Genomic DNA, 22,746 nt, shown 5'->3' with positions numbered 1-22,746 from the left:
ATTTAGCAAGAAGATAAGTTGGCCACCCTATCGTGTTGACAATGGGTCTCAGAAGAACCCCTTCCTTATGAATCTTTGGCAGACCATAGATTCTAGGGGTAAGATTATGGATCATAGAATCTTCAATACAGAAAATAATAATAATAATTATTAATAATTATTTATATTTATTTAGTTATTTATAATATTTATTAATTAATGAATTAATTAATTATTTCATTTTTCAAATAAATTGAAATTATTAATTATTAATTAGTTCATTTTTATAGTTACTTTATTAATAATATTAATTAATTTATCTTAAATTTATAAACAATAATAATTATATTTTTAAGTATTTATTTTATGAATTAATTTTCTTAATTACTAATCAAGTAATTATTTATAATAATATTATTATTGCTTTAGTTAAATGTGTTTCCACTGAAAATCACATCAAAATTTATTTTTTGACCCATTTCAAACTAGAAAGTGTGGTTCGTTATCATGACACGATGACGATGAACCACACTTGTTGGTTCAAAACACATCGACAAATGGATTTTGATGTGATTTTCGCCAAACACAATTCTCAATAAACTTGATATGGATCATAGAAGCCTCAATACAATAATTATTATTGCTATTTCAAAGAATTAACTATTAAGAATATTAAAATATTAATTGTCTACAATGAAAGTTATATTATTATAAATAATAATCTATATTTAATAAAAGGATTGATGGGAATAATCTACTGTTTTTTTAGCTAATATTTCATTTTTAGATCAGTTTTTATATAGTTTATTATTAATAATAATAATTAATTGTTCATCACTTGTTTATTATAATAATATTAGATTATTATAAAATTAGAATTATTATTTTTTATTTTTAATTATTATTTATAGATATGTAAGAAAAATATTAATACTAATTATTTTTAACATTTTAGATTTGTAATTCAATTTTAGACGAACTTTATCTCATTCTATAAAATTACTCATATGACTATTTATCGATTACTGTTAGAAGATATTGGTGTAAGTGGTAAATGTTTTGAACCCTAATTTTTTTTTATGCCTCACAATGGCTCTCGAAGGTTTCAAACCACAATTTTCCAATTTGGGACGTATGATGAAAATGACCCTAAAAGCTAATCCTTGTAAGTTCTTCCTTTGTAAATACATTGAGATGGATGATAAATAATGTAGTGATACAATCCATATTAGTTCCTCAAATGGACTTCAGTCAATAGGAGGGGTAGATGAAATGACTTCTAGATGTAGGCTAAAATGGATCATAATTTTTCTCACCACCTATGACAAACACCTTAACCATATTTTGAACTCCAAGTGTGTCTTGAAATAAAACCCCATGAATTATTCAACCTATTTTTTCCATTCCTAATTTTTCAACATGTGCTTCACTATATCCATTACATAAGGACACCTAGTGTAATGCTTATCTTTAAAATGTTTTTTGAACTATTGCTTCTAATTATCCCGATAACTTGTAAGATTCGTCGTAATGCATTATGCCTTTATTATCTCCTTTAAACATCACTTCACTATCATGTAAACACCAAACCACCATACTTTATTTATCACTTGCACTAGAGGATAAATTTTAGAACAAACATAAATAACCTAGACATAACCCCAACTCTAGCCAAAAAATCCCACACCCATGTCCTTTACTATTGGATAAGGAACTTGAATTTAGAATACGATTAATAATACAATTTTCAAACTAATTCCAAATCAAATAAACCCACATGCATCACCCATTAGGCGGATTCCTCTATGATAACATTCTTGATTATATACACCAAACTTGCGAAGAAAAAAAAAATACTAATATATTAAATTAGTATTAAATAAACTTTACATAACCAAAAAAAATATTCAAATGGGGAGAAAATTAGATAACTAACGCAATTTATTCCCCACATACCCATTTTCACTATGTATCATAGGGATATCCAAACCCCATTTGTTTCCCACATACCCGTATGCACCTTAACTTAATTTCTTTAGTAACTCACTTATTCACATACTAGTCTTATTCATGTACTAATTTTGTTATACTAGAATATATATAAATAAATCTTTTGAAATTCTTAGACACAAGTAAAAATTAAATCCTTAAAATAACTTAAAGCGACTAACTTAAAGCCAGGTTCATACACTAGACCAAATCTTAAAACTAGCACAAGCACATTAAAAATATTATTGTGGTTGATATAGCTTAAGGCTTCATTTGTATCTACCATTGATAAATATGTAACAATATATATAATAATACAAAAAAAACTATTGCATTAAAAATATTATTATTATCAATGGTTAATTATTATTATTAATTATTATGATCAATTATTAATTTTAATCATCAATAATAATTATTATTTAATATTATAAACTCAAGGGATAGTAATATCAATCCCTTGTGTATATTAATCTAAGATTCATATTCGGAGGGTATAATATTATTCATAGGTTTGTAATGTTAATCCTTTAGGTTCAATTTAAATCATGATCATATAAGTGTTTATATACCTTCCATTTATAAAATTAGTCCCTTGGGTTTAATAATATTACTCCCTTGGGTTTATAATAACATGGGATTTTAGTATTAACCCTTGGGTTTGTAATATCAAGCCCTTATTTTTAATAATAATAAACCCAAGAGAATAATAAACTTATGGGATTAATAATAAAACCACAAGGGATTATGAACCCAAGGGAATAATATTATAAATGCAAGGTATATAATCCTCAAGGTAAATATTATAAACCCTAAAATAAGCATGGTTGACCATGGATAATTTTCATATTGAGACAATCTTTGTCACAATGTGACATTGGCCTATAGTTGACCATGGTTTATTTTCATATTGAGATAATGTTTGTTACAATTTGACCATGATCAACCGTGGTTGATTTTCGTATTGACTGTCATTGAACATGCTTGACCATAAATAACCATGATTGACCGTGGTTGACCGTGGCTGATTTTTATATTTAGATAATCTTTGTTACAAAATGATGTTGGACCATGCTCAACCATGGTTGAAAACTTATCTTAATAAATCCAGGTGTTTGATATTATAAATCCAAGAGAATAATAAACCCAAGGTATTAATACTAAAACCACAAGGGATTATGAAGCCAAGGGAATAATATTAAACCCAAGGGATTAATATTATAAACCCAAGGTATATAAGCCCCAAGATAAATATTATAAACCCTAAAATAAACATCGTTGACCATAGATGATTTTCATATTGAGAAAATCAATGTCACAATGCAACATTGGACCATGCTTAAGCATGATTGATTTTCATATAGAGATGATATTTTTCACAATGTGACATTGAACCATAGTTGACCATCATTCGTTTCCATATTGAGGCAATTTTTTTCACAATGCAACGTCAGATCATGGTTGACCATGCTTGACTTTACACAACATGGTTGACCACGATTGTTGTTATAAATCCAAGTGATTAATAAAACCAAGGGATTAATACTAAAAACCCAAGGGATTTTAAATGTAAGGAAATAATATTAAACCCTAGGAATATAGACCCTTACATTAATAAACCCAAGGGATTAATACTAAAACCCCGACAGATTATGAACACATGGGAATAATATTAAACCTAAGGGGTTAATGTTATAAACCCAAGGTATATAAACCCTAAAATAAATATTATAAGCCCAAAAATAAATAATGTTAATGATAGTTGACCATGTTTGATTTCCATAGAGATAATCATTGTCACAATGCGACGCTGTACCATGGTTGACCATGTTTGATTTTCATATTGAGACAATTTTTGTCACAATTTGACATTGGACCATGGTTGACAAAGGTCGATTTTCATATTGAGACAATCTTTGTCACAATGTGACGTTGCACCATGGTTGACCATGATTGACCCTAAAATAAACATAGTTTGACCATGGTTGTTTTTTTATATTGAGACAATCAATGTCACAATGCAACATTGGAAAATGTTTGACCATGCTTGAGCATCATTGGTTTTCACATCGAGACAATTTTTGTCACAATGCGAAGTAGGACCATCGTTGACCATGGTTGATTTTCATATTGAGACAATGTCTATTACAATGTGGCCATGATTGACAATGATTGATTTTACAAAACTTGGTTGACCATAGTTGACCATGATTGATATTATAAACCCAAGTGATTAATAAACCAAGGGATTAATACTAATAACCCGATGGATTATAAACTCAAGGAAATAATATTAAACCCAATGGAATAATATTAAACCTTAGGGATTTAGAACCTTAAATTAATAAACCCAAGGAATTAATACTAAAACCCCAATGGATTATGAACCCATAGGAATAATATTAAACCCAAGGGATTAGTATTATAAACCCAAGGTATATAAACCCTAAAATAAATATTATAAACCCTAAAAAAAATGTTTACCATAGTTGACCATGGTTGATTTTCATGGAGGAAAACCTTGTCACGATGTGACATTGGACCATGCTTGACCGTGATTCATTTTCACGTTGATACAATCTTTGTCACAATGTAACGTTGGACCATTGTTGACCAAGGCTAATTTTCATATTGAGACAATCTTTGTGAGAATGTGACATTGCACCATGGTTGACCATGATTGACCCTAAAATAAACATGGTTAATACTGGTTGTTTTTTATATTGAGGCAATCAATGTGACAATGCAACACTAGACCATATTTGGACATGCTTGAGCATCTTTGCTTTTCATATCGAGACAATATTTGTCACAATGTGTCATTGATCTAGGACTGACCATGGTTGGTTTCAATATTGAGACAATGTTTGTCACAATGCAATGCCAGACCATGGTTGACCATGATTGATTTTACAAATCATGGTTTACCATAGTTAACCATGACTAATATTATAAAACCAAGTCATTAATAAAACTAAGGGATTAATACGAAAAATCCAAGGGATTATAAATCCAAGGAAATAATATTGAAGCCAAGGTAATAATATTACACCTAAGAGAATATGGAACTGTACATTAATAAACCCAAGGAAATAATCAACCCAAGGGATTAATACTAAAACCCCAATGGATTAAGCCCTAAAATAAATAATGTTGAGCATAGTTGACCATGGTTAATTTTCATAGAGAATATCCTTTTCACAATGCAACGTTGGACCATGGTTGAGTGTGACTGATTTTCATACCGAGATAATCTTTGTCACAATGTGACTCTGGACCATGGTTGACCAAGGTTGATTTTCATATTGAGATAATCTTTGTCAAAATGCGACGTTCAACCATGGTTGAGCATGATTTACCCTAAAATAAACATGGTTGATTGTGGTTGTTTTTCATATTGATACAATCAATGCCGCAATGCAACATTGGACCATGTTTGAGCATGCTTGAGAATCATTGATTTTCATATTGAGAAAATATGTGTCACCATGCGATGTTGGACCATGGTTGATTTTCATATTGAGACAATGTTTCTCACAATGTGACCATGATTAACCATAGTTGATTTTTATATTCACCGTTATTAACCATGGTTGACCGCAAGTGACCATGATTGACTTCGGTTGACCATGCTTGATTTTCATATTGACACAATCTTTCTCGCAATGCGACATGGGACCATGTTTGACCATGGTTGAGACCTTAGATTAATAAATCCAAGTGTTTTATATTATAAACCTACGAGAATAATAAGCCCAAGAGATTAATACTAAAACCGCAAGGGGTTATGCACCCAAGGGAGCAATATTAAACACAAAGGATTAAAATTATAAACCCAAGGTATATAAACCCCAAATATTATAAAACCTAAAATAAACATGGTTTACCATGGTTGGCAATGGTTGATTTTCATATTGAGACAATCAATGTCACAATGCAATGTTGGACCATGCTTGACTATGCTTAAGCATGATTGGTTTTATGAGACAATATTTACCACAATGCGGGATTGAAGCATGGTTGAGCATGGCTAGGTTTCATATTGAGAAAATGCTTGTCAAAATGCAATGTTGGAGCATGGTTGACCATGATTGATTTTACAAAACATATTTGACCATGATTGGTATCTAGTATCAACATCAAGCCTAGTAAATTTACCTTTGTTGATATATTGCATCTTGCAAATACTAATGTTCAATCCTTTTTGACAATGGATTGTTTTTATCCTATAGGCTTGTCTATTGCAAGTAGTCTTGTATCGTGTTAATTAAGGACACAAAAAGAAATATAGAAAGTGATCACAAAATTCACATAACACAAAAAATGTAATGGATTCTACTTGAATAATTAATAGTGTTGTTGAAATTGTGGAGTGTGCATAGTGGTTTCTAGCAAGTACAAGTTGTGATGTTGGGATCGACATTAAGCACTGATCTCCTTAATGGGATGTTTGGTCCAAACCACTCTCGGTAGCACTTATTATGGTGACTTTAATGCAATTTATGTTGTCAGAACTTTGTGGATCTTAGAGATGAATTCTCTAGACTGTGGATATCTTCTCATAGTTTTTTTTGTAAACTTGGTATTACTTTCACTATTTCTATTAACTTGCCAAAATCAGGTTTTTCCATTTGTTCCAGGTGGCCTCAACCTGCCTGTAGGAAACCAGGTTGGCCACCTGTTAGCACTAAAAACTATCAAAATTTGTATAAGTCTTTCCCTATCAACAAAACAACATTGTCTACTTTATCTATACTGCAAATCAACTTTGGAAAATAAAAACTAATCATCATGAAACATAAACAAAATTTATCTCGATCACTGTTTTAGTCCTCATTCAAGGAAATCATGGGGGCTGGGGCTTTAGCACTGGAACTTGGCATCTCACTTCTATTCATATCCTGTAGATTTTGTTCAATCCTTCCCAGTGCCAGGTCATTTCAATATGTTTGTATCTGGATTGCTGCTATCTCCGTGAGTAGCTCTGATCTAATGGGATCTTTCTCTTTGGTGTCCTCATGTGCCTCCTGACCTTTGTTTTCTATCTTTTCTTTTTTGAGAGTCATGGCCTAGACCACTACATTCTTCATGACCTAGTAAATTTCTAGATCATTTGTCTAGAGAAGGTGTGTCGGTTGCCAGTGTTGTCGGGGTCTTGAACCATGTCTTCCCATTCTTCGATGGAATGTCTTGGTTGGTAATACTATCGTTTAATTATTGCTCCGAACCCGCTATTTGGGTTCTGATCTTAGGTGGGTTCCCTGCCATTGGAACATCAATGAGGGTCTTCATATGATCCCATCGCGTCATTCTCCCTCTCTTGTGTTGTTCTCTGCTAGAGCTTCCCACCTCCCTGACTCTCTATTTACCTGTACCTCTATTTCCCTTCTTAGTCATTTCTTTTCCATCTCTTCCCATTTTGTTGTTGTAATAGTTGCCATTGCTTTCTCCCCGTTCGCTTTCCTCTGTGTTCTTTCTTGCCTTCACACTGTACTGGATGTAGATTATCATTAAACCGTCTACGAAAATTGGTGCCACTTTCTTCCCCGGTCTGCGTCATCATGCGGTGTCCACCACCTTTCTCTGCTACTACTCTCGCTCCCACCTTCTGCGTGTAACTAACCTCTATCTCCCTGCCCTTTTGTTTTACCTCCCTTTCCCTTCTGCCTTTCGATGTACCTACCACTTGTCCATCGAATTTACTCGCTGCCCTTTTCCTCATTCCATCACCTCAGAATGATGGTGTTATAGACATTTTTGTGCCTTACAGCTCTAAGCATGAAATGTCCATAATCCAAGGGATCCAAAGTCCCTAAAAGTGTTGTTCCTGCCCCTAAAGGAACAAGGTCAACCAATGACAGCTTCTCCCAGAAGTTCTCCACCAGAAACTGCTCAAAGCTAGTCAAATCAGGATCAATTCAGAAGCTCCACTAGCTGGCTGCGTTGCAAAGCACCCAAATACACTGGCTAGGTGCGTTGCAACGCACTTGAATGCACTACCCAGGTGCGTTGAGCGGGAAATGACAAGTGGCAGAGTCATTCAACGAGGTGGAGAGACAATGGAAGCTTCCAGAATCTTCTCCAATGACACTTGCCTCACTGAATTCGACCAGTGATGAGTAAGAGGCTCTCAGTCTCCAAGTTGAAGCAACAACTGACCGAGAGAAGCCACAAGTCAAAACATAAGCTGACTCATCCTCTCTGCTTACATATATATATGGATCCCTCATCCCAGAGATCCAGAGGCTGGAATTTTGTACTTTGCGGAGAATTGTTGTTGGTTTTGAGATTGAGATTAGTGTATTGGGTGACTTATGCTTTGTTGGAGGTGAGAAAGGGATTCCTTTGCTGGGAGGTAGATTCTGGATCGGGACTCACTTGGTTGTATCTCCTCCTGGATCTTCTTATTGCATCAATAAAACTATTTGAGTTTCTTCTACATGCTTATGTATCAGTGATGTTTTGTTATATTTGCATGTTTAGCTTAATCTGATCCTAATCTTTTTATGAATGTAAATCTATATCTTCGTGTAGTTTCTCTCTTCTGTGATCTTGCAGGAATTTGGTGAAGCTGGGCCGGTAAGAGAGTAGGGAGCTGGAAGCTATTGAAGAGGAGAGCATTTGGATCAACAAACTAGCGCAAGACACAGGTTAGTTTATCCTTCCTCTTCGTTTACATTTCATAAAGAAGAATACACAAGTAGTTTTCCTTGTTTGTTGCTAAGGCACTGTCACACCTTAGAGTGGGATAGGGGCGTTCTGAATAGATACTTTTCCCAACAACAAAATGGCAACTCCACTAGGGATCGTGTCTAGTTAGTTTGTTTGTGTTTCTTTTGTTGTTTGCTTCATAAACACAGAAGTAGCAATCGAACTGCATTTGCCATTATCAAATGAAAAGTAGCTGCTACTTCAATCCACCCATTGGATTTGTTTATGATTTGAACATCTGATCCACAAATGCTCTAATTGCCCTTTGTGATAGCCCTTAGTCCTCCTTTAAATCATCCCTCTAATCGTACCTTACTGATAGCTTTACTCGGCCAAAATCCATAGATTAAACTGCAAACCGTGACCCAGAACCCGGATAGAAGTCTCGTTTCTGCCCCAGCGCAGGCTCTGTGAAGAGGTTCTGCATTTCAACGCAGGTCCCGAGAGGGCTACCTGCGCTGCAATTCAGTTTCTCTGTGCAACAGGTGCGCTGATCAGCCCTTGCCCTGTGCAACTGAGGTTCTTTGCTTCATTTTGTTCATTTTTATCTTTGTTTTTTGCAGCCTGTTATCAGTGTGTGTACCTATCTGAAAACACCTTTTCTCTGCCTTCATTCAGCCTCCTTTGTACAAAAAGACTGTAGGTGTTCTTTGTGTGTTTGTTACATCATTTACAGTTTTCCATTGAAAAGTAGAATAATCATACTGTCGTCCTGTTGTGCTCTACAACTACCCCCCATTTCATATCATCTTTATTTATAAATATTAACGTATGAAATGGGTCCCTTTAAAGTTTAATTGGTATCAATGCTTTTATTGTTCAAAAGAGGTCGGATAATCAAATGAATTCATTTTATAAAACCCTTTAAAAAAAAAAAAACATTTAAAGAAATAAGGCAAATCTTTGTCATTGCGATAAAGCGATCGCAAGATCGCATATCGCAATGACATAAGAAATATAAATAAGCGGCACATTGATTACCCCCGATCCGATATCGCAATCGGCGATCGGCAATACTCCATACACATCTTAAAAACGCACATAACATAAGCTCCGACGCGACGCGATATCGGCGATCGGCTATCGGCGATACTTCGTATGCGGTCAAAGCATCTTAAGTCATTTACTCCGATTCGATGCAATTGCGCAATCGGAAGTTGGCAACATCCCATGCACATTAATAAGGCGCCCAGGTCTTACCCCCGATGCGATGCGATATCGGCGATCGGGGAATCAGAAATTCACTCCAAATGCACCTTGTTATATTTCTTCACACTAATCCGATGTGACGTTGCAATCGGCGTTCGGGAGGATCCTATGCTTATGATTATATAACACTTATTCTCCTAAAGCGATGCGATATCGCTATCGGCGATCGGAATTTCAAAAGGCATAGCTTGAAGATCTAAAGTATTATTGATATCCGATCGATAGAACGCGGATTTCGAAAAGGCCGTTAAATGGAGGGATAAGGTGATGTATTCGTATTTAAAGTTTTGCCCCTTCGATTAACGATCACCTGCGTTCAACCGCCAAAATATCCATTGCACGCTTAAGGGAGTCATTCAACCGGATAAAGGTGTAATAAGCATTTAAGGAGTAGCAGGCCTTAAACAACCATTTAATATATCTGTAATATCTTCTCATTGATTGGATCCGCAGCCATTTTTGAGAGTTAATCTCTCGGCACGCTTCAATTGATATATCTCTCCCACCATAGGTCCTCATTATTATATTTCTATGTTATGGTTTTTCTTGCCTTTGTGCAGAATTCATCTTTCAAGAGAAGCCTAAGCATGATGGGAAAGAAATCTAAGAAGACCGCGGGTTCCGCTGCTACCTCAGTTGCAGGACAAACTGCCGCAGATAAAAAGAAGGGCTTAATATCAGATACTACATGCATGGGTCTCACCAGAGCTACATGGCAAGGCACGTATAATTTGATTGAAGCCGAACAACCAGAAAACACAGTGACGGAAGCTACTGCGGATCCTACTCGCAAGTCTGATTGCACTCTCAAAGACTTAGCCGACTCTTTCCTTCACAGGATAGCGGCCAGAGAACAGATTCTCCCTTACACAGACGTCGTGCGATGGGCAATTGAGGAAATTCCAATACTCGACAGAACTTTTAATACCAGAGATGGGAGGATTTTCGGATCGTTCGAGCCAGAGCATCTAAGGCAAATGTATCATTTGCCTGAGCCAGAGAAAGTGTATAATAAGACGTTCCTGGAGAAATTTGCAAGTGATAATGAAGTCGAATCCGAACCTATCCGGGATTGGAGACAAAATCCAGCCAAACACAAGCACGAGCCTTCCGGTAAGTACTCAGTTGATTCTTTGGCTTCTCCCTATTTCTATGTGGGGATAATGATGTGTAGGCTATGGGGATTACATGACTCTGCTAACTTTACCATAGAGATGGTTCCTCTAATAGAAGCAGCAGTAAACAGCATAATTATGGATTGGGCCACTATTCTCTCTGATAAGCTAGCCATAGTTGTTCGTGATTTTAGAGCTAATTCTGTTGTCACTGAAAGGAAAATTCCCCTGTTTTATTACAGTGCATATATTTTAGATACATTATGTTTCAATTCTGAGTTTCCTGTCCTCGGTTGGAGGTGGACTGCCCAAGACCCCTCACCCATTCATATATACCACCAGAAATTGTGGAAATCTTCTTACAAGCACCATTTATACCAAATCTGCAATGGCTTTATGGTTCCCATTCATTATTCTATTTTTGATAAGCCCATTCCCAGAATCTCCTATCTAGCTTCCTTTGATATACCGGCGGTAGCAAGTTGGTTTGGAGAAGAGAGATTTACCTACATTAGGGTTTTCGGCAGCCAAGCCAATCCGCATGTTCTCCCTTTGTATATTCCAGATAAACTGCTAGCAAGAGAAATCGCCTATCAAATTATGGCAGAGAGTACTACACAGACTCTCAAGAAAGAAAAGAAGAGGGGATGGCCCTCTTTTCCCTTGAGAATTGGTGTCTATACTCTGCATGATCTCAAACATGCAGAAAAGGAAGCCACAAAGATTCAGTCCTTAACCCTGGCCACTATCCCAAATAGGCTATATGATCCAAAGAAAAATGCCTATGCTGCATTGGAACAGGCCAAATTAACAAAATTTGACCATCAAGAAGATTGGTTTGACGACCTATTCGTTTCAATCGAAACAATAGGTCAAGCTAAAGAACTTGCTCGATTGAAATATAATGATGAAGGGTTAACTGAGTTCAATAAACTTAGGGAGCAAAGGTTGCAAACTCTGCCTCTAGATTTACTGGCAACAACCCCAGCAACGTCTTCAAGCGAGCCTGGTCGACAACAGTCAAGCCAGCCTCCTGTTATAACAAAAGATCAGAAGAAGCAACAGGAGGAAAGGCAAAAGAAGCAATAGGCAGAAAGGCAGAGAAGAGAACAAGCAGAAAAACAATAGAGAGCACAAATGGAACAAGAAGAGAAAAAGAAGAAAGAGGTAGAGAACAAGAGGAGAAACAGAAAAAAGAACTCGCAGATAGGCAGAAAAGGGAACAAGAAGAAAAACAGAGGGGAGAGCAAGAGGAGCAGCAGAGGAAAGAGCAGGAAAAAGAGCGGAGCGAGTCCCAAGCAGAAAAGCAGAAACAGACCACCATTGATCCCGAATTGCTCCAACAGTGGAAGCAATTTGACTCTATTATCAGTGGAATAGAATGTTCCAAAGATACGGACACCTCCAAAACAAATGACACACAGGACATCACTTCTCCTCAGGTTCTAAGCAGAACCAGCGGCCCACCCATTTCTAAGGATGTTGAGGTAATTCCTAAAGACCCTTCCGATGAAATCGTTCTCCAGGTGGAAGATATTCCACCCTTGGATGTTTTCTACAGCCCAAGGCATAGAGCAGTTGTAAAGCGATCAAGGAAAAGACGAAGGATTGATCAACCTTCTATCTTTGCAGAGCAAACAGTCACGGGTAATGTAGTATGGAAGGAGGAATTGGACCCCTCCGATGACCTAACAAAGCTGTCACAGTATGCAGGTGCATATTCTGCAGCAACTATCGACAAGGCATCGGAGGTAAGTCTTCTACTGAAGACTAAGGACCAAGAAATTTTTGCACTATAGGCAGAATTGACCGAGACAAAGCAGAAGGCAGCGCAAGCAGAGGAGCAGTTGCTGGTACAACAGCAAATGAATGATCAATTAACCCAGCAATTGCAAGAAGAAAGGCAGAGGATCGACCAAAGCGCGATCCAGATACAAAAAGAATTATCGGAGGCATTGGCACTGTTGAGGACAGCAAATGAGCTGATGATGAAAACAAAGGACGAGCAAATATCTCAATTGTCATCACGGCTCGAAGTCATAAAAGGCACCCAAAAAGTGGAGGATTTCAGAGCAGAGGCATCGCAAATAAACAGTGCGTTAATATCGCAGATTAGGCTCCTATGTAATCAACTCACTGAGGCAGAACCATTGTGCGAGCTAACTACATTAGTATGTCAGCAGGTAGAGAAGGCCAGGAATGAGTTAGACCAAGCTGAAGAAACCATAATCGCATATCTTGATTGGCAAGATTCTGATGTGGGAAAAGCAGCGAATTTGCCTAGAATCCAAGAAACATACAAGGACATACTCTTTACAGAATGGCACACTCAAGTGATGAAAGTAGAAAGGGTGGCTTCAAGATGTAAATTAACTGCCAACAATATGATTGATCTGATCAACAACACCCTCTACCTGGCAAACATGATCTCCCAGTGTACACCTGGAAGCATAACAACAGCAAATATGATTGAGCAAACAAGTTATCCTGACTTAGAGGAGAAGGGGAGATTAATCGCTAGGGTTAACACTTTGACTTTCGATGCATATTGGCTCTTTCAGATCAAGCCACACACACAAAGGTCTGCCCTCAAGTGTTTAACTGATGCACTCGGGTGTATAATTCCCGATATTCAAGATGCCACATACCCTGCTCAGCTCAGTTCGCGCCTCAACAAACCGCCTGAAGTAGAGCCAATGCTAGCGATACGTTAGCTCAGGTTCAAAGGCAAAGAGCCTACCTGATGAATCATTGCCGCCGATTGCCAGATCACTCCAGGAAATAGGATCAATATCTATTGATGCCAATTATGTAGGATTTCTGTTTATTAGATATTTAGATTAGCTTAGTATTTATAGACCCTTTCATTGTTTTGGAAAGGGTCGTAAAATTTTGTAATAGACTTAAAGACTGAAGTTTGCACTACTTTGCTTCAGCCTATATTCTTTTATGAAACTCGACCAATCGTTCTTAATTTGACAAGGAAGTTTCTTTATGCAATTGCGCACTACTGTCTTTTGTTGGGGATGTTTTCTGAGTCGAAGGAAGAACTGCGACATAGCGATTGATATATGGGAGTGCTAAGCAGCTTATATGGTACTTTTATCTGCATTTGTATTCATTCCTTTTATATGAATTGTTGTGTAATTATTCTTGCTATTGTTGAATACATGTATGTGCTGTAACAGCAAATCTCTATCTCATTCCACTATCGGATGTTTTGCGATATGCCTTTCCTTTAATCATGCATGTAACAATGATATAAATGATAAAGTGTGGTAATTTCGTTGTTATCGCTTTGCGTAACTATTTATGCACAGCAGTTTTGAATGATTTAATATCTATGTTTTAGAGATGGAGTCATCTATATGCCTATCTTAAAGCACAGATCATCAAACGCTACGCTTTAGAAAATCAATAAGTCCCCGGGATAGATCATAGTTATTATATTTTGCTGATAGTTTTAGTTATTCGCTTATCGCCAGCATATTCTATAAGTCATTCATCCATCTCGTTTACCTATAATTTTTGGGAAACTGGTCCCATTATCCCCAGTCGGAGCCACTATTCCAAACGGAAAAGGAGTTGTATTAAGGTCCGGACCGGGTGGTTTCCGCAATGTTGTTGCAGCGATTTTCGAGGCATCAACATTAATGGCGCTAGAAGGAGGGCCATGAACTGTGAATGGCACATAAGTCAAAACCTATAAGCCATTCTAAGAGTAATTCTCCCTCTGAATCCCCTCGATCTTCCCATTTGCATACTGGTTCGCCGGTATCCAAACAAGGAGAAAGGGAATCAACTACCACTGCTCAAACCCATCATACTCCAGAACAATTAAGTCTTGAATCACCTGAAGTCCAGTCTCTAATCCATAAACTTCAGAGCTTCACGATTTCACCACAGAAACCTGAGGTATCACAAAGCAGTGTGACTTCGCATTTCAATTTAACTCATCCTCTCACCAGACTTCAGAGCGAAAAACTCGGTATTGAACCCACTGAGTTCCCTTTACCCAAAAGGAAAAAGGCAAAGAAAATTACTGAAGGATCTGATAGTGAAGAGCTTTCATCCACATCCTCCATTGCATCTTCCCCTCTGCAAAGTCAAACACCCACTTCCCCATTACATATTGTCGTTCACCAAGGATTAGAAGCCTCAACATCCCAACATGTTCACTCCTCATCATTAATTCCTTCCCATACATCTGGAATTCCAACAGTAGTATCAACCACTGTTGCTATTACAATGGCAGACCCATGGACTAGGCCAGGTGCAGTCAACATGCCTGCACCATTGCATCCTTTACCAGATGCTCCTGAAAAATGGCTACTTAAATTTAACCCAGATGACGGGACCCAGGCTGAAGAACACATTAATAATTTTATGTTAGCAGTTAACTTGAAAGGAGTGACAGAACAAGATGTTGTTGTAAGACTCTTCCCTTACACCTTGCAAGGATCAGCAGGATCTTGGTATTTTTCCTTACCCTCTGGTTCAATTACCAGTTGGAACACTTGCCAAGAGCAGTTTCTTACCAAATATGGAGATGATAGGTCCTTAGCCACTTTAATAAACGACCTCTCCAATCTGAGAATAGAGCATAGGGAACCAATAAAGGAATTTAACGCTAGATTTAATAAACTCCTGAATAAAATCCCCACAGCTTCCAAACCAAGTGAAAAAATTCGAAGCGAATGGTATATTACCACCCTACCTGCCAACATAGCCATTTTTGTGGACAGGGCTAGGAAACCTACCTTAGCTGAAAACATGAGAGAAGCACTTGCTGTGGAAAAGCGCATCAATGCTCTAGAGAAGAAAGCTGCTTTGGAAGACAGAAAAGCTAAAAAAGTCTCATTTAAAGAGGATTCCAAGAAGAAAACCCCAAAAGACCCATACGACATGGAGGGTTTGCAAAAGGTCCTGAAAACTTTGTCTAACGAAATGGTTGAAATAAAGAAACAGGTGGACGAAACCTCAAACAAAAGACCATTTAGGACTTATAAGAAAACTGAAACAAAGCCACCTAATGTCATATCTAACGCAGATTCAGAGTAAGAAGAAGAGGAAGAGGAAACAACCTCACAAACTGATGATGAAGAAGAAGTAGCTGAATGCCACGGAATGTGGGATTTTATACTCCCCAACTATGATACCGACAACGAAGAAGAAGCCTTCCCGGTTACTACAAGAAGTAAAAGTACTTCTGAACCTACCCAGGCAACTTCAAAGAAAAGGAGTGCAGGTGCTACCACAACAAAGGAAAAAGTTCCCCCAAAGAAATCGCCTGTAATAGTTCCCCAAAACCAGCCTTCAACTTCTAATTCTCCTTCAACATCCAAAACATTAGTGGTATCCGATTCAATGGAATAACATTGTTGATGACATGAAGAAAACTAAAGCAAACATAACAATGTTTGAACTTAGTAAATTAAAGCATCAGCAAAAATTACTTCTTAAAGAATTGAATGTTGTTCCCTCTACACCCCTTCCCAGTGCAAAAGCTGCTAATGATTCAGGCCAACCTCCTCCAGGTATGGTTGAAGCTACCGATTCAGTTCTAATTGGAGATAGATCGAATTCTCATACTCCACCCTTCCTGCTGACCTATGAGATTTATAACAGAAACCTGCACAACTGTTTAATTGACTCAGGGGCATCATCTAACATAATGCCAGCTTCAGTTTGTTCTAAACTGAACATTGAACCCCAGAAATCCGCTATTCATATTGTACAGTTGGACAGGACCAAAGTGCAGGTTGTGGGAGAAATTAATTCCGTAACTATCAGGTTGTCTGCCGATCCCAGAATTGTACAGAGGATTGACATCTTAATAGCTGACATACCTGAATTTTACGGTTTAATTTTGAGTAGGGATTGGTCCGAAAAATTGCATGGGTATATTTCCACAGATTGGTCACATATGTGGCTTCCCTACAAGGGGAAGCCAAATCAAATAAGGATCGATCGAGAGAAGCACATGACCCACACAGTTACTGAATTTGAGCAAGAAAACCAACCTGTAGCGTTCAACAACAACATTTTGGGGAATTATTCGTCAGAGTCATTCTTTGGCAACTTTGTTGCCCTACCATCTCCTTTTTCAGTTAATCATTCTACATCTCAGATTGAAAATTTTTCACAAACTGATAAGTCTAGATGTTTTAATGATGCTGAGGAAAATGTAAATATTTTTGTTAATACTTCTTTATTTTGGTCTTTATATTTTGATGGCTCTAAGTCCAGCAAGGGCTCAGGAGCAGGTTGCATTTTGGTTAGTCCACAAGGAGAAAAGACAATGTTGTCTTGTAGGTTAGAATTTGAATGCACTAACAACACAGCCGAATATGAAGCTTTAGTCCAGGGATTATATAAAGCAATTAGCCTTAAAGTGCAATATCTAAAAGTATTCGGCGATTCGGAAATTATTGTTAAACAGGTGAGGAATGCAATTCATTGTCTTTCAAGTCACCTCAAGCATTATCAATCGCTAGTACAGGATCTTACCTCACACTTTTCAACATTTAACATTTCCTCCATTCCTAGGTCGCAAAACTCGGCAGCCGACCTACTAGCCAATGTAGCTTCCAAGATTCTACCTTCTGAAGACTACAGCCTTGATAGATTTTCCGTAGAATTGCTTTTTAGGCCTTCAATTCCAGACAATGTCACTAATTGGAGAGTATTTAACCATGACGAAGATATCTTGCAATTTCTAGCTTCCGAAAGGTCCTATGACAATCAAATTATTGAGGAAAATGACCATGATCTACAGATGAAAGAAACACCTCAGGAAAATTCAATTCCTAAACCAGTGGTAAAGCTCGAAGATCTTTATGATATCAAAGACAGGTTTAAACCTGTAATTAATGCAAAGCTTCAAAGTTCTACCCTTAGGTTTGAATTGATAAATCTAGGTACTGACCATGCTCCTCAAAACATCAATTTAGGATTAGGACTTTCCTTGGAAGAGAAGGAGGCATTCATCAAACTGTTAAGAAAAAACAAACAGGTCTTTGCTTGGAAGTATGATGATTTGAAGACATATGATACATCTATTATCCAGCATACCATTCCTATGCTTCCTGATCAGAAACCGATTCAGCAGAAGTTAAGAAAAATACATCCAAATTTAGAGAGCTAGATAAAGTCGGAACTTAACAAGCTTTTGAAAGCCAAGATTATTTTTCCTATCCGACACTCAAACTGGGTCTCTAATATGGTGCCAGTCAGAAAGAAAAATGGCGACATTCGAATTTGTATTGATTTCAGAAATTTAAACAAAGCAAGCTTGAAAGACAACTTCCCATTACCTACTATGGAGCAAATACTCCAATCAGTAGCAGGCTCTGAATTGATGTCCTTTCTTGATGGATTCTCAGGATATAACCAAGTTCTGGTTCATCCTGATGACCAACTTAAAACCACATTCAGAACAAAATGGGGAACATATGCGTATCAGAAAATGCCTTTCGGACTTATAAATGCAGGAGCGACATTCCAGAGAGCTATGGATATAGCCTTTAGAGGGTTGATTAATCGAACAGTAGTCGTCTATTTGGACGATATTACTGTATTTTCTAAGAAGAGGTATAATCATTTGCATGATTTAAATCAAATCTTTCAGCGATGCAAAAGATATGGTATTTCTCTGAACCCAAAAAAGTCTTTCTTTGCTCTTGATCAAGGAAAACTCTTAGGCTTTATTGTATCCAAAGATGGCATTTATATCGATCCTGATCGGATCAAGGAAATTTCTGAAATCCCTTTCCCACACAATAAAAAGTCGATGCAGTCATTTTTAGGCCAGATCAATTTTGTTAAACGATTTGTTTCAGATTTTTCTCAAATTATATTACCACTTCAGACAATGATCAAGAAGAATTCAGTCTTCAAGTGGGGATCAGCAGAAAAGCAAGCTTTTGATGTAATCAAGCAATCAATAATCAATGCCCTAGCCTTGAATACTCCAAATTTTTCTAATCATTTTACATTGTATACAATTGCATCCGATGTGTCTTATGTTGCAGTTCTCACGCAGCCAAATGCTCACAATTTGGAAGCACCCATATCATTCTTCAGCTTAAATCTTCAGGGTGCCGAATTAAATTACTCCGATGTAGAAAAACAAGCCTTTGTTTTATTTAAAGCGGTCAAACATTATAGACCCTTCCTTTTGAAAACCCATACAAAAGTAATAGTTCCTTTCCCGGCAGTTAGGCAACTATTAATCCTAAAAGAGCCGGGTGAAAAAAGGGCAAATTGGGTCACAACGCTTCAAGAGTATGACTTAGAAATTAGGCCAGCAAAGATTTTTAGGGGCCAAGGTTTTTGCAGGATATTGGCGGGAGCATCCAACATTCTAGAATCAAGCGATACAGATCAAACTCAAGAAATTAATCAGATAAGTGTTACTGATTCTGGATCTCAATATGCAGATTTAATCTTTTATTTAAAGAAAGGTTATGCACCTCCGAATTTGTCTTACAAAAACAAAAGGGCCATTAGATTAAAAGCGAAGAATTTTACATTCATTGATGACGTGCTTTTTAGGCAGAATTATGATTCTATCTTGTTAAGGTGCCTTGAGAAACCTGAAGCCCAAAAGGTTTTGCAGGAATTACATGATGGACCAGCAGGAGGACATTTCGGAGCTGACACAACAGCTCACAAAATTATTCATGCTGGTTACTATTGGCCTACTCTGTTTAAAGATGCCCATGAGTATGTAAGGAAATGTCTCAATTGTCAAACTGCTAGTGGAAGACAACGTAAACCAGCTTTCCCTCTGCAACCAGTCAACATTGAACAACCATTTGAGCAATGGGGATTGGACATCATTGGGGAGATTACTCCACCATCTTCCAAACAGCATAAGTATATCCTTACTGCTACCGATTATTTTACTAAGTGGGTTGAGGCAATCCCTTTAAAGACAACAAATTCTGAAGCAATCATTGAATTCATAGACCAATTCATTATTACCAGGTTTGGTGTCCCAAATGCTCTTGTTTTTTATAATACATCTTACTTTTCAGGCAATGCTATGTTTGATTTCGCTATTAAAAGAGGATTTAAGTTAAAATATTCTGCTAATTACTATCCCCAAGGAAATGGTTTAGCGGAATCTACTAATAAGAATCTGAGTAAAATCATTAAGCGAACTATCGAACAAAATCAGAGAAATTGGCACAAATCCTTAGTGTTTGCATTATGGGCTGATAGGATAACACAGAAAGCTTCTATTGGAACTTCTCCATTTAATCTTTTATATGGAAAAGAAGCAATCCTACCCACAAATCTTGTTTTTCCTTCTTTAGCCCTAGTGCAGTTTATTGAGGAAACTCCTTCCTCTTCTATTCAGTTTAGACATGACCAGATTCTAAAATTAGAGGAGGAAAGAGAAAAATCCAAGGTTATCCATGCCAAACATCAGCAAGTCATCAAAGCAGCTTTTGATTCAGTCTCATCCGGTTCAAAACAATTCCAAGTCGGTGATTTAGTTCTGAAATGGGACAAAGCCCATGAAGACAAGGGTAAACACTCCAAGTTCCAGAAGTTGTGGCTTGGACCATTTCAGATCTGTGAGAAGATAGGCCATTCAACCTTTATATTGCAAGATTTATCAGGTTTGAGAGACTCTCTCCCTGTTAATGGCCTTGTCTTGAAGAAATTTTTTAACTGAGGAGGTAACCCCTTCTCCTTTCATTTCAGTAGGATTTTATAGTTTGTAGGATTTTTAGGAAATAAGGTTGTGAGATGTCTCCCATTGACCTTTTGCTGTGTTTGAAAAGTTGTCCCACAGAACTAGTATGAACATTTTCTTTTAAAATGATAGAACTTTTAACCAAAAAGGATAAATTTCTAGGAAATTAGATATCATTATATTCTGAAATTACAATTCAAGTTTTGTCGACTCCTCTCAAAGCATAGAAATATTGTAAATCATTTTCTGTTTTCAAATTGGTCTCAAAAGGTTATCAATATCAAGATAGAAATCAATCCAATCTCAGCATCTTCAACTCTTACCCTGTCATCCAATTACTCTTAAGGATAAACTTGTTCACCCCATTCACTAAAGTTTATGATTATTCAGAGTGTAATTCTAAAATATAAGGTATTAAAGATAAGAGGTCTTATTACAAGCCTGCTTACCATGTTCATAGAGAAAAAGTTTATCTGACATTACCAATACTGCAAACCAAAACAGGGTAATGGCTTGAAATTACAAGACAAGGGGTCTCATCACGAGCCAGCTTGTTCAGTTAGACTACTATCAGTGAGTGGCATTGTCAACAGCTGGCCACCAAACCAGGACAATGGATTTTTATCTTATCAATAACAAAGAAGAAAAAGGAAATGAAGTACAAAATATGAAAAAATATTTTGAATTCATTCTGTTAATCACACTCTTAATTGGATGGGACAATGGACAATCACATGGTTAAAAGGTATCCCTGTCGAAACTATAGATGTTTGCTGGCAGCGGAGGCTCTACCTATGACAGATGAGTTTACTATAAAGGCTGATTTGGAAAGGTATTCTATTTTATCATTATAAACCAATAAAGGCCTATTTTAAAGCTTAGAATGTTTTTATTTTCTTAAAAAAGAGGAAGTCAACAAAATAGTTTCATTTTTCTCAGAATACATAGAAATCTAGTTATATTAGAATTTTCCCCATTGATTAAAACTCTATTTTTGAAAAAGCTTAAATGTTTCTATTTTTGAAAGAGATAACTGGTTCTTCCAGCGAATCGCCAATTGTTGTGCTCTACAACTACCCCCCATTTCATATCATCTTTATTTATAAATATTAACGTATGAAATGGGTCCCTTTAAAGTTTAATTGGTATCAATGCTTTTATTGTTCAAAAGAGGTCCGATAATCAAATGAAATCATTTTATAAAACCCTTTTTAAAAAAAAAAAAACCATTTAAAGAAATAAGGCAAATCTTTGTCATTGCGATAAAGCGATCGCAAGATCGCATATCGCAATGACATAAGAAATATAAATAAGCGGCACATTGATTACCCCCGATGCGATATCGCAATCGGCGATCGGCAATACTCCATACACATCTTAAAAACGCACATAACATAAGCTCCGACGCGACGCGATATCGGCGATCGGCTATCGGCGATACTTCGTATGCGGTCAAAGCATCTTAAGTCATTTACTCTGATCCGATGCAATTGCGCAATCGGCAGTCGGCAACATCCGATGCACATTAATAAGGTGCCCAGGTCTTACCCCCGATGCGATGCGATATCGGCGATCGGGGAATCGGCAATTCACTCCAAATGCACCTTGTTAAATTTCTTCACACTAATCCGATGTGACATCGCAATCGGCGTTCGGGAGGATCCTATGCTTATGATTATATAACACTTATTCTCCTAAAGCGATGCGATATCGCTATCGGCGATCGGAATTTCAAAAGGCATAGCTTGAAGATCTAAAGTATTATTGATATCCGATCGATAGAACGCGGATTTCGAAAAAGTCGTTAAATGGAGGGATAAGGTGATGTATTCGTATTTAAAGTTTTTCCCCTTCGATTAACGATCACCTGCGTTCAACCGCCAAAATATCCATTGCACGCTTAAGGGAGTCATTCAACCGGATAACGGTGTAATAAGCATTTAAGGCGTAGCAGGCCTTAAACAGCCATTTAATATATCTGTAATATCTTCTCATTGATTGGATCCGCAGCCATTTTTGAGAGTTAATCTCTCG

This window comes from Pinus tabuliformis, chromosome 9 (genome assembly GCF_031772625.1).
Source record: "Pinus tabuliformis cultivar Carrire ecotype Pingquan chromosome 9, CPIR1, whole genome shotgun sequence".
In the NCBI taxonomy this organism is placed as follows: domain Eukaryota; kingdom Viridiplantae; phylum Streptophyta; class Pinopsida; order Pinales; family Pinaceae; genus Pinus; species Pinus tabuliformis.
Note: the sequence above shows the minus strand (reverse complement) of the source record.